The sequence below is a fragment of the Heteronotia binoei genome, chromosome 11, assembly GCF_032191835.1.
Source record: "Heteronotia binoei isolate CCM8104 ecotype False Entrance Well chromosome 11, APGP_CSIRO_Hbin_v1, whole genome shotgun sequence".
NCBI lineage: Eukaryota > Metazoa > Chordata > Lepidosauria > Squamata > Gekkonidae > Heteronotia > Heteronotia binoei.
This window is the reverse complement of record NC_083233.1, coordinates 56,373,781-56,390,158: the sequence shown is the minus strand read 5'-3', so window position 1 is coordinate 56,390,158 and position 16,378 is coordinate 56,373,781. Positions and strand designations below refer to the sequence as shown.

At 41.1% G+C, this 16,378-nt stretch overlaps 1 protein-coding gene across 5 annotated transcripts in view; it reads right to left on the bottom strand.

Annotated features, from left to right (window-relative positions):
* TAOK3 (TAO kinase 3) overlaps window positions 1–16,378 on the bottom strand; it is a 155,358-nt gene that overhangs the window by 89,408 nt on the left and 49,572 nt on the right. For 3 of the 5 annotated variants that reach the window (XM_060250267.1, XM_060250272.1, XM_060250268.1), the window contains exon 2: window positions 3,252–3,361. The exons of the other annotated variants lie outside the window; for them this stretch is intronic. The gene's annotated coding sequence lies outside the window, so the exon portion shown is untranslated. The remainder of the gene's footprint in view (window positions 1–3,251; window positions 3,362–16,378) is intronic. 5 annotated transcript variants of the gene reach the window in all.

The window sequence follows — 16,378 nt, the reverse complement described above, 5'->3', positions numbered from 1 at the left end:
AAAGCCAGCACCACTTAGGAAACAAGGGCTCCAAGGTAACTGAACACAACATGCTCATGCTTACAAAGCCCCAAAGTCAGAGATGCCCACTGCAACATTACAACTGCTGAAAAGTTTCCTTCTTTTATGATTAAAGCTGATAGACTTTGTTTTTAACCACACATTGATTAAATTTGGCAGGGTTCTCAGGGGCCAATTAAAACTCTTGCAAGGACTGGTTGTGATCCATGGCTTAATTTATTCTAACACCTTTGATTTGCTTGGTTTTGGTTCACTATTGTGAGCTGCCTTGGGTCTCCACTGGGGGAAAAGGTGTGTATAAATGAATGAATAAATAAAACTGTTCTCATTTTATTGGGTTAACTGGGATACCTATCATGAGGTAGTTAATACAGCTAATATATACATATAAATAAATCCCTGCTTTCTATTATTATTAAACTTATTTTTAGAGAAGGATGTGTAGGACTTACTTTATTTTGGGTGACTGAATAACAGGGATATGAGTGGGAAAGTGCTCTTTGGAGCCTGCATTCTCATTTGTCTTCAGCTGCTATAGAAGATTTGGGGCCAAAGGAGTTATTATCACCATCTCCTACACCTTAGATGCAACCCAGTTTCCCATTGATGTTTAAAATATCCTTAAAGCAATAATTGCTTGTTGGCAGCAATCAAAATAGCATTTTCTTTTAGCCATTGTAGGGATTTGAAGGTGTCTTGTATGTTCAAGAACATAAGAACATATACACACACACACACACTGTGGCTAATAGCCATTGATGGACCTCTGCTCCATATTTTTATCTAAACCCCTCTTGAAGGTGGCCATGCTTGTGGCCGCCACCACCTCCTGTGGCAGTGAATTCCACATGTTAATCACCCTTTGGGTGAAGAAGTACTTCCAAGGACAGGAAATCTTCACCTTGTGGGGCTGAGACATAGTTGTGTAGTTACATGATACAGAGATTAAAAGCCCATTTTCCAAAACGGAGACCTGAGGCATGGGAGGCAAACTCCATAATGCCTAAGCAAGTCTTATTGTGGGAAACAAAGAAACAGGAACCCGCCATAATACAAAAAGCTTCAAAAGGAAACTAAATCAATCTCAGATAGCAATCTGAACTCCCCAGGCAGCAGAGCCCCACCCTTTTTCTCATTAAAAGGCATCCACACAGCTTTACAGGAGGTGAACTCATCAAAATCCTGTAAGGCTGACTCTAAGAGGGAAGGGACCTGTGAAAAGCTAATTAGAACTGAGCAAGCCATGAACGGCATCACATACCTGAGCAAAAGCAAGTCATAAGTAACAATCTCATTAACATTTAGGACTACCAGACTCGAGAGCCTGGATTTCTCCAGACTACAGGGATCAATTCACCTGGAGGAAATGGCAGCTTCAGAAGGAATGACATACCTGCTGAACTCCCTCCCCTTCCCAAACTCTGCCTTCCATAGGCACCATATGAAGTTGGCAACAATATTAACATTTGACTCAAAGGCTGGAATGAGTAGAATTCCTAATACAGAACTCTTCCACTGGACTAACTTGGAATGTAGAAAATTTCCCTAAGCTGTTCAGATCACCTGGGGAACACTGAAGCTCTAGGCATACAAACTATAACAAGGTATAAATAAAAAATAAGAGTGGGCCCCTGGCTTCTCTCCCTCACTTATCACAGCTGCTCCTAAAGCCTTGTTTTCTGCAGCTCCCACTATCACTTGGACTACATACCCTTTGGATACCACATGGGGTAAATGTTTACAGGGCTAAAGGAAATATGGCAGCTAAGATGGAGCCACCAGGAGTGGCACATGGCTATACAAAGGTCATACAACCATTTCAAAGCAAATACTGGATGAAGGAATTGGCTGAATGCCATTCCTATAAAGCACTTATACCATTAACTTCACTGCAAATTAGTCTACCACTTCAGTACGAGAAAGCATGAGGTATCTCTAGGGCAACATTTGAGACAGGCAGTATAGTGTAAGTAGTTAGAGTGTCAAACTAGGATCTGGGAGACCCAGGTTTGAATCTCCCCTCTCCCATGGAAGCTTGTTGAGTGACTATACACCAGTCACACATTCTGAGCCTAAACTACTTCTAAAGATTGTTTTGAGACCAAAATGGAGAAGAGGAGAATGGTGTAAGCTACTCTGGTCCCCACTAGTGTTCCTCTAAGCTGAATAGTGTGAGCTAGCTCACCATTTTTTAGCCTCTTGTCTCAGTTCAGGAAAAATGGCTCCAGAGCAAACTAAGTTATGCAGCAGCTCACAACTTTAATACTAGTAGCCCACAAAGTAGAATTTTTGCTCACAAGACCCCACAGCTTAGAGGGACCACTGGTTCCCACTGGGGAAAAAGGCACAGTATAAATGAAGAAAGATTTGCATAAGAACATAAGAGAAGCCATGTTGGATCAGGCCAATGGCCCATCTAGTCCAACACTCTGTATCACACAGTGGCCAATTTGTGTGTGTGTGTGTGTGTGTGTGTGTGTGTATACCAAAAGCTTTCTGGAAGTCAAGGTAAACAACATCTACCGGGTCTCCTTTGTCCACATGTTCACCCCCTCAAAGAAATGTAACAGGGTAGTGAGGCAAGATCTTCCCTTACAGAACCCATGCTGAGAATTTCTCAATAACTCGTGTTCATCAATGTGCCTACTCATTCTGTCCTTGATAATGGTTTCTACCAACTTTCCTGGTATTGAAGTCATTAAGCATTATGAAGGAATCCCTTTCTTTGTAGTTTATCACATTGCTCTCTATTTTATCCACCATGCCTGCTAAGTTTGCTTGGGTACACTACATAATGTATAATGATGACGTAATATACTAAATGTCGATTTATTAAACATCTATTTAATCCCATAAATAAATACCAGTGGCTTACAATAAAGTTTAGTAATATACAAAAAATGACACAGAACTAGTACTAAAAAATCCCCCACCACACAATGTTTGGCCCGATACAAAATTTAGCAGCTTATTTAGAAGTCTGATATTTGCAGCTGCCATTTTTAAATAACCACAGTTCTTTCGGGGCATGTGAAGAAACATTTAGACTGTTTTTGCCAGAAACATTTCAAGCTAGCATGAATGGCAGAGGCAATGTTGGCAAAAACTAAGGTAATTTGTTAGACTTGATTTAAAACACACACTCACACATGATATAGTATCTTAGACATTAACAACAGGGACTTAGCACTGCAATAAGGGTTGGACTAAAAAGATGCTATTTAACATACCTGAGCAACAGCTTCATTAAACATACTCTGTGGCTCAGACCCATTTCAGTAAAAGCATCAGACTTCCTTTTCTGGTGTCTCCCCAACTCTACACAATCTTGTCTTCTGACCTGTGCAGAGAAGCAGAGGCAATTAAAGGAGGCAATACACTGTAACGTAATAGCTACTGGTCTCTATGATATACCCATGGACAATTGTGGACCTACCTGCAGCAAACTCTACTTAGCTATATATGCCCTCCTCCTGTTTGCACTCAGGACTGGCTCCTGATATTCAACCACCCCAAGCACTCTCCTCCCAGCAAGGCTCCTAAATTGCCTTGAATGGAATTTGGGCAGGCAGCAGATAAAGGTAACCAGTCTCTGAATCAACAATTATTTTACACTGACTCTTGTGCCCCCAGATATAAACATTAAAAGTGAGCATTAGCTAGAACCAGGGATGTACTTTTCCTTTTAGTCACCAGTTCTGCACACACCCATCTCTCCTCTTCTAGCACATTACTATCTTTTCAAAACAAAATTATTCTTAAGCCTACTTACAGCAATCCCCCTACTCAACAAGCCAAGTCTTCTGCTCTGAAACCCAGCTGGCTGCCAGAGGACAGTCCAAGTAGCCAGGATATTCAGAACAAAGGGTTGCCTTGTATATTAGAACTGGTGAAAATGAAAATCAATAGCCAGGTACCAAGTACCGCCATGCAAGTTTCTGATTACAAAGGAACAAGCTTGAAAATTTGCCTTTAGTCTTCTAGTTTGGAGATAAATACAAACTATATCTTGAGTTATATTGTTTGTTTCTTTAAAGAAAACTATAGACATGTATGTGCATCATGCTAAATGGATAAAAGGGGCCACTAATTCAACAACACCTGTTACAGAATTAGCAAGTACATCTTGCAGATCCACTGCACTCTTCTCACAAGTGAGTTGTGTATATGGCTTTTTGTTGCCTCTTGCATGCAGATATGGCAAGGGGAAAGACCAAGTATGCACAGGTGAGAAACTAGGGCATGTTTCTTTTACACATTATGCTGTACATACTAAACATGAAGTACCAACTCAATGACAACAAGTGACATAGTTCTAGTTTATGTCAACTATAGGTTCAAATTATGTTCATTTTAAACTATTAACTTCAATCAACAATTTGTTATTTACATTGATTACAAAGACAAATTGAACTAATGCTGTGAAACAATTACACTAAGTTTTTAAAACTACCATGAATTATTACAACTCTTACTGTGTTAAAGATTTCAAGAAAAATGAATTCACTGAACATTTTTATTTGGTCTTTACTCTCAATCATCAAGGTCAACCAACAGTTTCAAAAGATAAAAAACAAACAAAAGCAAAGTAACAGCAATAATTTTGGGGGCAGGGGGAGGGAAACAGAAGTTGGTATTTAAAGGCAGCAGTTGTTTACAAATTACACCAAAATGAAACTGAAAAGGGAAGCAGTAGCATTCATGGCTTCATAGAATATTTGACCAGAGTCAAATAATATAGTCTGTTAATTAGCTGAGCATGACAGCCCTAAATAGGTCTAAGTTTGGATTTGTAGTAATTCAGCTATACTGAGAGTTGATACAGAATAGTGACTGAGGCTGGGAAGCCCCATGTTCCTATCAGCTATCTGCAACTTTAGGCAAGTTACGGTCTCAGTCTCAACCCACCATCTGCAACGAGGAGATAATCACATGGATCTACCTTATAGGGCTCTTACTAGGATTCCCAAGTTAGTTAGAAGCACTGGGATCACTCTTAAAGCTATATAGACACAAGATGTTATTATCCTTATGTCTATCAAGGCCATCTAACACCCCAGTGTTTACAATAGAGCCAATTTAAAAATTAAAAGATCTTTTCAGACATTATTGATTAGGTATCAGCATTGTGAAATATTGCTCTCTGACTTCTGTCATTTTCAGACCCATGTAAACCAGAGCATCTGTTCCTATACACAATCTTTCCCCTGCCAAAGCATGCTGCGGTTGTGCGTCTATTGCAGAACAATTGTTTGAAGACTGCAAAGCAACTGACAGCATGACTCAGGATGCAGCCAGATGGCAGCTGCCCACGTTCCTGGTTCAGTGCTTATAGCATACAACTGAAAGTGCTGGAACTATCCCAGGAAAACACGCCCCCTCCCCCACCCCCAGCATAGCCCTAACATTCACTGTAACATGCCAGTCAAATATACTGCACAGCCTACACTGGTGTTGGTCAGTCACATAGATTAGTATGGCTGAAAAAAAATGTGCATACCTGTACTAAAAGGAAACGAAAACAGCATCTTGACCCACTTAGGAAAACTGGCTATAGGCATCTTTTTTACCAACTCTGTGTCCTGCAACGGCAGCGCAAAATCCACATAGCAATTCACAACAATTCAGCTCAGATGGGTATTCCGTGGTCTCAAAACAGAAAAATGTGGTATAAAGTGCACCTTTCCACAATGTTTTTAAACATCTATATGTGCCCTCTCACCCAGCTAACAGGAGGTTCAGGCTAGGGTGTCATTAATATGCTGACGACATCCAGCTATACCTGTTAATGGACAGCCAGCCAGATACCACCCCAGAAGATATGGCCAGTTGTTTGGGGGCCGTGGTGGGATGGCTAAAACAGAGCTGCTTGAAGCTGAACCCATTAAAGACAGAGGTCCTGGGTGGGGGTGGGATTTCAGCTTCCCACTCTGGATAAGGGTACAGTTGGTACCAGCTTCCTTCATCAGGAGTTTGGGTGTGACTCTTGATGCCTCCCTTACTTTGGAGACACAGATCACAAATATAGCTCAGACAGCATTTTTCCATTTTTCCAAGCCCAGCACCTGTTCCCTACATGTCCTGTGACGACCTAGTTACACTTATCCGTGCAACAGTCTCCTCTAGACTGGACTACTGGAACTTGCTCTACACAGGGCTGCCCCTGAACTTGCTCTGGAAACTTCAACTGGTCCAGAATGCAGCTGCCCGGGTCCATATGGGAACACCTTTGACACATACGACCTGTGCTCTATCAGCTACACTGCCTCCAGATTGAATACCAAATTACGTTCAAGGTTTTAGTGCTTACTTTTAAAGCCCTAAATGGCCTGGGACCATTGTATCTATGAGACTGCCCTCTTCCTATATGCCCCTCAGAGAGCATTATGCTCCACTGGTACCAACTTACTGGTAATTCCTGGTCCCAAAACAATCTGGCAGTCCTTAACCAGGCCCAGGGTGGTTAAACTCTATCTAGTGAGATCTGGGCCCTGCGGGACTTGGCTCAGTTTCACAGGACCTGTCAGACTGAGATGTTCCACTGGGCATATGGTTGATGGCAGTGACAGTCATCGAAACAAGAGGCCTCCCAAGTTCTTCCCTCCCTCCTCTATGCTTTATATTCTTCCGTCTCCCCATGCTAAGATCTCCTGTGAAAGGAATATGGATTGTATTCCAACCATCCCACCTACCTTCTGGGATAGACATATGATGCCATCTAATTTAACTCTTTTATAGGTATTTTATCAAGTAGTTATTATGATTTTATGCATATTATATGTTGTATACCACCAAAGAATTTTTTTTGCAGGAAATGAAGTGGGATAGAAATCAAATAAACATAAACATACCTATTTCTTTACCATCAGGAATATGAGTGTTACTAAAGATGTAAAAGTCCAAGAAATGTTGAAACCATTAAATTTCTCCCACTGGGTTTTTTTTTAATGATATCCATGCAATACTCACCAAATATACAACCTAACTTCCTTTTACTTTTACATAAAATGTGTTTATAAACTGAATGTTATAATTTTCATTTTTTACAAAAAACAGTTCAAGTATACCCAATATTTGAGGGAAAGCTGAGAACTGTTGCACCCTATGCTACCACAGCACATGCATCCTTAATTTTTGCCACCTGACAGGTAGCAAAAGTTTAAGGCAGAAAAATTCTACAGGAAACAAAATAAATATTACTCGGACAGAAACTTTCTTACAAGTCAAAACAGGTAGGACTACAAGCATATTTGGATATCATGCTGAACTTTTAAAACACTAATTAAGCAGATTATAGCACATCAATTGTTGCCATAATTATTTACATTTAAATAATAAATTTGGAAAATGTATATGTCTCTAGTATAAGAGTGTTGTGGTTTGCTTTCCCTGTTGAAAAAACTAGCATGCTGTACATTTGGAATGATTGGAATGCTTTATATGAGAAGACTTTACTCGGATATTTTATGGGAGGGTTTTTTCAGTGGTGGTGGTGGTTAGAAAGTACCCCCATGTCACAGCCAACGTGTAGTGATCCTGTAGGGTTTTCAAGGCAAGAGATAAACACAGGTGGTTTGCCATTGCCTGCATCTGTGTAGAAACCCTAGACATCCTTGGTGGTCTCCCATCCAAGACACATCCAGGGCTGACCCTGCTTAGCTTCCAAGATCTTATGAGATCAGGCTCGCCTGGACCATTTATTTTTCAGTACTCCTCCAAATTTCCCGATTTTTAATTTGAAAAAACTGAAAAAGTCCTCAGACCTCTTTATGCATGTGAATAACATTACTTTTAAAGATGTACAAGTCCTTGAAGAAAAAAGCAGAAAGAGAACATTCCTCCCTCATTTTCTTCCAGATCATCATATTTATAGATGTTACACACATGAACATGCTTACTAGAAGCTCCCAGCACATCTTTCATACCTAGGACTACCTCCTAAATAGGGATGGGCATGAACTGACTCATGAACTAAAGTTTGTCAAGAATTTTGGCTGGTTTGTGATTCATGAAGCAATGTTTGAGAACTGAAAAACTGCCATGAACTTTTACAAATGTTGATGCAATTTGTGGTGGTTTGCTCTTCATGAAAAACAGGTGCTCAGCTGTTTGGATTAAATGGCTGGGAGACATTTAAACCATTGCTTTTCTGCTCTATAATATTTGTGAGGGCTTTCTGCTCTATAATGTTTATGAGGGCTTGTTGTTCTTCTTGCTTATGAAAAATACACTATTCCATCAATCTACCTTGCTGCTCAATCAAAACCTGAGCTCCAGAGTTCCTTCATTTTGTCACACTTCCTTCACATACCCCCAATTTGATACAAGTGCATTCGACAGGTTGGCATGCATGTCTTGTGGTGAAACATGAGACATGTGCTAGGATGCTGAAACCTTTGCTTATGTATCACACACATACAATGTATTCCAAGAAGTTCTGTAAGCAGTCATGGCTGCATCTTACAAGTACAGACATTATGAAGGACTCAGAAATCAAATTCCTAGGAACCTTAGCTTTCTTGGGTTCGTGGTCCTATTAAAGGCAGAGGGGTGGGAAGGCACCAACTATCAGGAAGTTCATCAGTGGAAGTTCAACTGAAATTAGTGGGAACAGTGAAAAAACAGAGCAGCACCCCATGTGAGTGTGAGGGAATATGTTAAGATTTTCACATCAGCTACCGTAGTTAACATGCCTTGGACTAGCCCCAGCTGCCTGGACTTGCCCTAAAAGGAAAAGGGTATTGTTTTTGCAAACCTAATATCAACAAATACCTCTTTTCAACCTGACAGCAAAAACTTTTTCATCCACTGTCCTCTAAAACAGAAGGCACTCACCTCTGAAATCCTTGCAAGACCATAGCTGCAATGCTATACCACTTATGGCAAGAAGTGCAAGAACATGCAAAAAAGGGCGGAACTAGCTGAAATGAAGAACTGCTTCATCGCAATTCACTTGTCTCACTGCCATTAAATAATCCTTCAAAGCATGTTATGTTTTATGTCCTATGGCTGAGAGATTAGTGAGAACAACCACCAGCATCTGGCACAGTAACAGCAATATTGACGGTCATTAGTACATTACTTAACTCTGACTAATCAAATCACCCCTCTTGCAACAATCCCACAAAATATGTTAACTTGAAAGAATGCAGGTTTCTATCAGCCTCTGAGAGATGATGCTATTGTTTGCTAAAGGGGCAAACATAAGCAAAAAAAGATTTATGCTTAATGGTCAAGTTTCTTTGATAACTAGCATCCTCAGCAAAACCAAACCCGCCGATTACAAGCTACACCCACAGAGAATCATTTTACTGCTCCAACCTGTAAAACCCTTTTCTGTCAAGAAAGTACCATGATTGAAAAAGCCAGCAAATGCCAGGCTCTGACCACATCTTGCCAGTTCCACACATAATCCATTAAGCTTCTCGCTGACCTGTCATAAGCTATCTTGAGTTCCATTTATAGCCTATTAGATTCTGTCCTGGCTCTACCCATGACTCACCAGATTCTGCCTTGGCTTTGCCTTAGGGCCCTTCCAGACAGCAGCTACTATTGCTGAAATAAAATGCTTACGTGGGCAATCCTACATACACACTCCCAATATTAGAATACAGCACTGACCATAGAACAGGTACATAAAAACACAAAATAATGGCTTGCTTGAATTATGGATTTTCTGAAGGGAGGAGTTATTAATAAATAGTGTTAATTTAATTTACATGTTTAACGGGGTTTTAGTTTTGTTAATTCTGCTTTTTGATGACTTGATTCTGTTAGGAAGCAACAATGGCAAACCACCTCTGCTCATCGCTTGACTTGAAACGTGGGACTTCATGGCATCGCCATGAGTTGGTTGACCTTAGTTCTGTAATTTTTTTAAAAAATGATCTTAAATATATAGGCTTCCCAAACCTCCCGCTCTGGCGGGAGACTTCTGGGTTCGCAGCCTCATCTCCCGCTCTTCAAAATTCTGGAAGCGGGGGTGGGTGGTGGAGGGGGGGGAGAACATACCTTTAGGCTTCATGTTGTAGAGCTCCTGAGCCGTTTGCAAAATGTCTGCCCCTTTAAGGCTGGGCAGGAAGCAGAAAGGGCTTCTGAGAACGGCCCCTCCCTTTCTTTTGCTTTCGTTTTCACAGGAAGTAGAGTTGTCCGGAGGAAGATCTGGTAAGTGTGTGTGTGTGAGAGGGAGGGGGCAGGGGATTCCCTAGTTTGGAGGCCCTCCCCCCCTTTAGAAAGCGTGGGGGGGAGGGAAATGTCTACTAGGCACTCTATTATTCCCTATGGAGAACGATTCCCATAGGGAATAATAGGAAATTGATCCGTGGGTGTTGGGGGCTCTGGGGGGGCTATTTTTTGAGGTAGAGGCACCAAATTTTTAGTATAGCATCTAGTGCCTCTCCCCAAAATACCCCCCAAGTTTCAAAACGATTGGACCAGAGGGTCCAATTCTATGAGCCCCAAAATATGGTGCCCCTATCCTTAATTATTTCCTATGAAAGAAAGGCATTTTAAAAGGTGTGCTGTCTCTTTAAATGTGATGGCAAGAACTCCCTTGGAGTTCAATTATGCTTGTCACATCCTTGTTCTTGGCTCCACCCCCAATGTCTCCTGGCTCCACCCCCAAAGTCCCCAGATTTTTCTTTAATTGGACTTGGCAACCCTATAAATATACTTGTTTTATTTGTCATCTTGGCTGTAAGCCACCTAAGTACTTTTTAAATTAGAAAGTTGTGGTATATGTTTTACAAATTAATAATAAAAACCAGTAGCTGGACTAGAGCATGATCAACATATTCCCTTATTTAAGAACATAAGAGAAGCCATGTTGGATCAGGCCAATGGCCCATCCAGTCCAACACTCTATGTCACACAGTGGCCAATTTTTATATATATATATATATATATATATATATATATATATATATATATATATATATATATATATATATATATATATATATATATACACACACACACATACACGCGCGCGGACACACACACACACTGTGGCTAATAGCCACTGATGGACCTCTGCTCCATATTTTTATCTAAACCCCTCTTGAAGGTGGCCATGCTTGTGGCCGCCACCACCTCCTGTGGCAGTGAATTCCACATGTTAATCACCCTTTGGGTGAAGAAGTACTTCCTTTTATCCATTTTAACCTGTCTGCTCAGCAATTTCATCGAATGCCCACGAGTTCTTGTATTGTGAGAAAGGGAGAAAAGTACCTCTTTCTCTACTTTCTCCATCCCATGCATTATCTTGTAAACCTCTATCATGTCACCCCGCAGTCGACGTTTCTCCAAGCTAAAGAGTCCCAAGCGTTTCAACCTTTCTCCATAGGGAAAGTGTTCCAGCCCTTTAATCATTCTAGTTGCCCTTTTCTGGACTTTCTCCAATGCTATAATATCCTTTTTGAGGTGCGGCGACCAGAACTGCACACAGTACTCCAAATGAGACCGCACCATCGATTCATACAGGGGCATTATGATACTGGCTGATTTGTTTTCAATTCCCTTCCTAATAATTCCCAGCATGGCGTTGGCCTTTTTTATTGCAAACGCACACTGTCTTGACATTTTCAGTGAGTTATCTACCACGACCCCAAGATCTTTCTCTTGGTCAGTCTCTGCCAGTTCACACCCCATCAACTTTTATTTGTAGCTGGGATTCTTGGCCCCAATGTGCATTACTTTGCACTTGGCCACACTGAACTGCATCTGCCATGTTGACTCCCACTCACCCAGCCTCAACAGATCCCTTTGGAGTTCCTCACAATCCTCTCTGGTTCTCACCACCCTGAACAATTTAGTGTCATCCGCAAACTTGGCCACTTCACTGCTCACTCCCAACTCTAAATCATTTATGAACAAGTTAAAGAGCATGGGACCCAGTACCGAGCCCTGCGGCACCCCACTGCTTACCATCCTCCATTGCGAAGACTGCCCATTTATATTTACTCTCTGCTTCCTATTACTGAGCCAGTTTTTGATCCACAAGAGGACCTTTCCTTTTACTCCATGACTCTCAAGCTTTCTAAGGAGCCTTTGATGAGGAACTTTATCAAAAGCTTTCTGGAAGTCAAGGTAAACAACATCTATCGGGTCTCCTTTGTCCACATGTTTGTTCACCCCCTCAAAGAAATGTAACAGGTTAGTGAGGCAAGATCTTCCCTTACAGAACCCATGCTGAGTCTTCCTCAATAACCCGTGTTCATCAATGTGCCTACTCATTCCACTAGCACAGCAAGTTGCAACTCTCAGTGGTGGTGACATAATAGTACATTGTGCTACGATGACGTTCATTGGAAGACCAACACAGCTGCTGCTCACCACTCCTGACTGACCACTGGTGTCCTCCTAGCAACATGCAGAGATATACAACATCAGATTATAAAGCCCGAATGTTCGGGTCACACACAGTCAACTGTAGCTTCTTACTCCCTATACCTCCGTGGCAGTTCACCAGTGCACATGGCTTAAACCTGCTCCTGGTTGCCCTCTGGTGCCACTAATGCAACTGACTGGAAAGAGGTACTGCGATCTGCTTCCTGGTATGTCCAGGCTGACTCAACAGTTAGCCAGGGGGACTTTCATTCCACTATACCAGGGGTGATCAACAATAGCTCTCCAGATGTTTTTTGCCTACAACTCCCATCAGCCCCAGCCATTGGCCATGCTGATGGGAGTTGCAGGCAAAAAACATCTGGACAGCTACTGTTGGCCACCCCTGCGCTATACAAATCTGATTTGGCTGCTACCTGATTGCCCTCCTCACTTGCTTTTCTCAGCTGCCTCACATCTGTATTACCCTGCTCTACAAACCATCTACGCCATTACAACCAGCCTACAGCCTATTAAATGACACCTTGACTGCACCTTCAGAACACCAGCTGTGGCAGTTTCAAAGACGCACACACAAAAGCACTGCATGTACTACTAGATTAAAGGTAGCAGGAACTTATGCAGAACCATTTTTTAATTTCCGTACCTCTAACCTGTACATCACATAGAATATAAAAATGTAAAACATACTGTAGTTGTTCAACCAATTCATTATCAAGCTGCAGAATTTGGTGCATGGCAGAGAACTCAGCATGCTCTCAGTTTGCATTTTTTTAACTAATCCATATGAACATACAGATGTGCTTGAACAAATGTAGCCAGCAAAAGGTTCACAAATCATTCAGTCTGATGAGAGATTTTCAATAGAACCTGCACCTTTCTTTAAGCTCAGGGAAAGTATGGTGTGTCATGCAGATGTCATGCTCTCCAAGATACTTTAAAAGTAGGCATGAGGTCTAGCTACTTTCCAAGAGCCTCTGACAGCCCTTTTCCTTCTTCAACTTAAGAAACAGGGCAAGTGTTCTCATGAACTTCACACTGAGCTTCAGAAGCATCCGGAAAGTTATAAGTAGCCCTACTGCCATTTGAGTATCGCCAAAGCTCAGCATGAAAGGACAAGACCCCACCCATGCTGATTGGAGGGAGGGTCAGAAAGCAACTGGTGAGCATATACTTTGGCGATATGACAAAAGCAAGAGGAAAACTTAGCAAGGGATACAGTTTTATCTCATTGCATAGCTTTCCTCCTAAAGATGGAAGGAAAATTATACACAAATCTGTTTCATTTACCAGCATATATTCTAGTTGCAGAAATAAGTTTATCACTGTAGAACATCAAGTAGCATGGTTGTGACAGTAAGGACATAAACAGCCCTTTATGCAATGCACAAGGAAGCTCAGAAGCAGGGTATCAGAACAAATGATTTTGCAGAATGGGTTAGGTGTGTAAAAATAGTAAGACCCCCCTTTCCCAAGAAAAACATTTAAATTTTGGCAGACATTTTATTATTATATTTATCATTTATTATAAGTTTTATGGACATAAAAATTGTAGAAGCACAATGGATAATCCTTGACACGTAGGACCAGTAGCAAGTGGCACATCTTACTGGTGAGAAGGGGGAATGGGAAATTAAGAGAAACAACAAATGTCCAAGATTACTACTCGCATGCTAATGGATGCTTAAGATCTTTAAACTTTACTCTGCATTGAAATTAGCACCAAATGATTTTAAATTTAAATTTAAAATTTAAATGTTAAATTATTTAAGACATTGTTTAATTTTAATGTTCTTAATGTAAATGTTTTAATTGTATTTTACTGTGTATTGTGAGCTGCCCTGCTTCTGCTTTGGCAGGAAGGGCAGGATATAAATCCAATAAATCAAATCAAATCATGCCAGAAGGACACAGATGGAAAATCTATGGGAGGTAAGGTCAGTAGGGGCCAGCAGGATGTATTTGCAGGTAGACATGGGGAGTGAGGGAGACAAAGTTCTTACTTGCGGATAAAAAATTTTGCATCTTGCCGGTGGTACACATACCGCTGGTTGAGATCCACTGACATAGAACACAGTATGGAAGTGTCTGCTGATGGCAGCTATGAACTCCACCCATCAGTGACAACCAAGCAGTGAAATATTTTATTAAGAGAAAGAGAGAAGCCCTCTAATTTTCTAAGTCTGCTCAGTCTTCAGCTAACTTGAACTTCAGATTCACCTCTTCAACACAGATCAGAGGCAGAGCTGAATTTAGGAATAACAGAATGTACAAATGAGCCATTAAGATGTCTCACAAGTTCATGCTGTCATCCTCCCCAGAGTAACGCCTCACGGCATTATGAAACCCGCCCTCCAAACATGCTATTAATAACTGCAGAAGGACACAGAAATCTTTTTCCAAGGCACTGTCCTGCTCCAAGATCCTCAAGCCTCCAGCCAGTTACCTCCCATGTACTCTCTTGAGTAGTTCCTGACTCTCTTGAGGTGGCATTAGAGAAATATCTACAGATGTTAAATCACTTTGTGTTTAAATAACTGGACTGAGAAAAAAATCAGGCTTAAAATGAGTTAACACAGAAAGAGGCTCAGAATCAAGCATGGAAAATGTTACATCCAGCTGAAAAGGAGGTATCACCACCAGACATTCATTAGGAAAGTGTTAAATGTTTGCTATTTTTCTAGCACAAAAGTGGATTATTAAAAATTAACTGACTAAGAGGGTCTGAACTTTAGAAACAAACACTTGTTGGTCACCAGCCTTGTGAAAGTGATTGTTTTCAGAAACTACTTCATTTCAGTAATGCCTATATAGCTCCAACTGTTCACAGTGCTAAAGAAGGCAGTAGGAATTGCCATAGGATATATCCCCAAAGAGCACAAATCTTATTTCCTGAAGACACTGTTCATGACAAAATGTATAAATTTTATAAAGGCATGATCCACATTTAAGCATATGCTAAAATTTCATCCATCCCCAATTTTTTAAAAAGAAACTGCAAATGGTGAACTTTTGCTAGACAATTTTTTCAATGTTTTCCTTCCAATTCAAAAGACCCTCAAAGGCAGCTGGCAACAAGAAAGTTTATTTCCCACTGTTCAGATTCACAGGATATATGTCATACAAGGGTGACTCACAAGATCACAAAGATGAACTACCAGTGATAGACTAAAATCTAAAACTTTAAGAAACACAGAACAAGGTCTAAGATCCAAAGCAGAAGAAAACAAACACACTCTGAAAAAAGATTAAACCAGCTGCCTGAATTCCACCATTGTTTATTTTCCTTAAATAAACTTAACTCAACGAAAACCAATCTACTATACACCAAAACACAACAAATTCAGCAGCATGAATGGTGGTGGAGGTGAAAAATTGATAATGTCTCTGAAAGGCAAAAGAGACACAAGAAGCTTTAGTTGATTTTCTAAAATTATTCTCAAAGAAGAAACTTTTTACTGCAGTGACTTTTAATAAATGAAGAATATAGCCATTGGGTGAACACTTAGACTGCAATGACCATACTAGCTGGAAATTGTAACAAGAATCTGTGAACATTAGACATCAGGCAGGGTAAGCAAAAAGATTCCAAGCCCAGGCATTTTAGAAGAACAGAGTCAGCAGTGGTGGCAAGGAAAGCCAGAGGCAAGAAGAATCGGTGAGATGAGGGGATGGGAGAAGCTGGTGATCAGCAACTAAGCCCCAAACTTCAGAAGTACATAAAGACCAGCCTCTGCCCCAGAAAATTTAGTCCTGGCGTTGCAAGTCGTGGCAGGGTGGCTTAGGCTGAGTTGTCTGAAGCTGAACCCGATGAAGACAGAGGACCTTTGCCTGAGTCGTGGCAGTCTCGGAAGGGAAATCCCTCTACCAGCTTCTGATGAGGTGCCACTGATATCGGCGCCCAAAGTCAGAAGCTTGGGGGTGCTGCTGGAGCCCACATTGGCAATGGAGGCCCAGATAGCAGCCACTGCGAAATCCACCTTAGGCGGGCATGACAGTTGGTCTCCTTCCT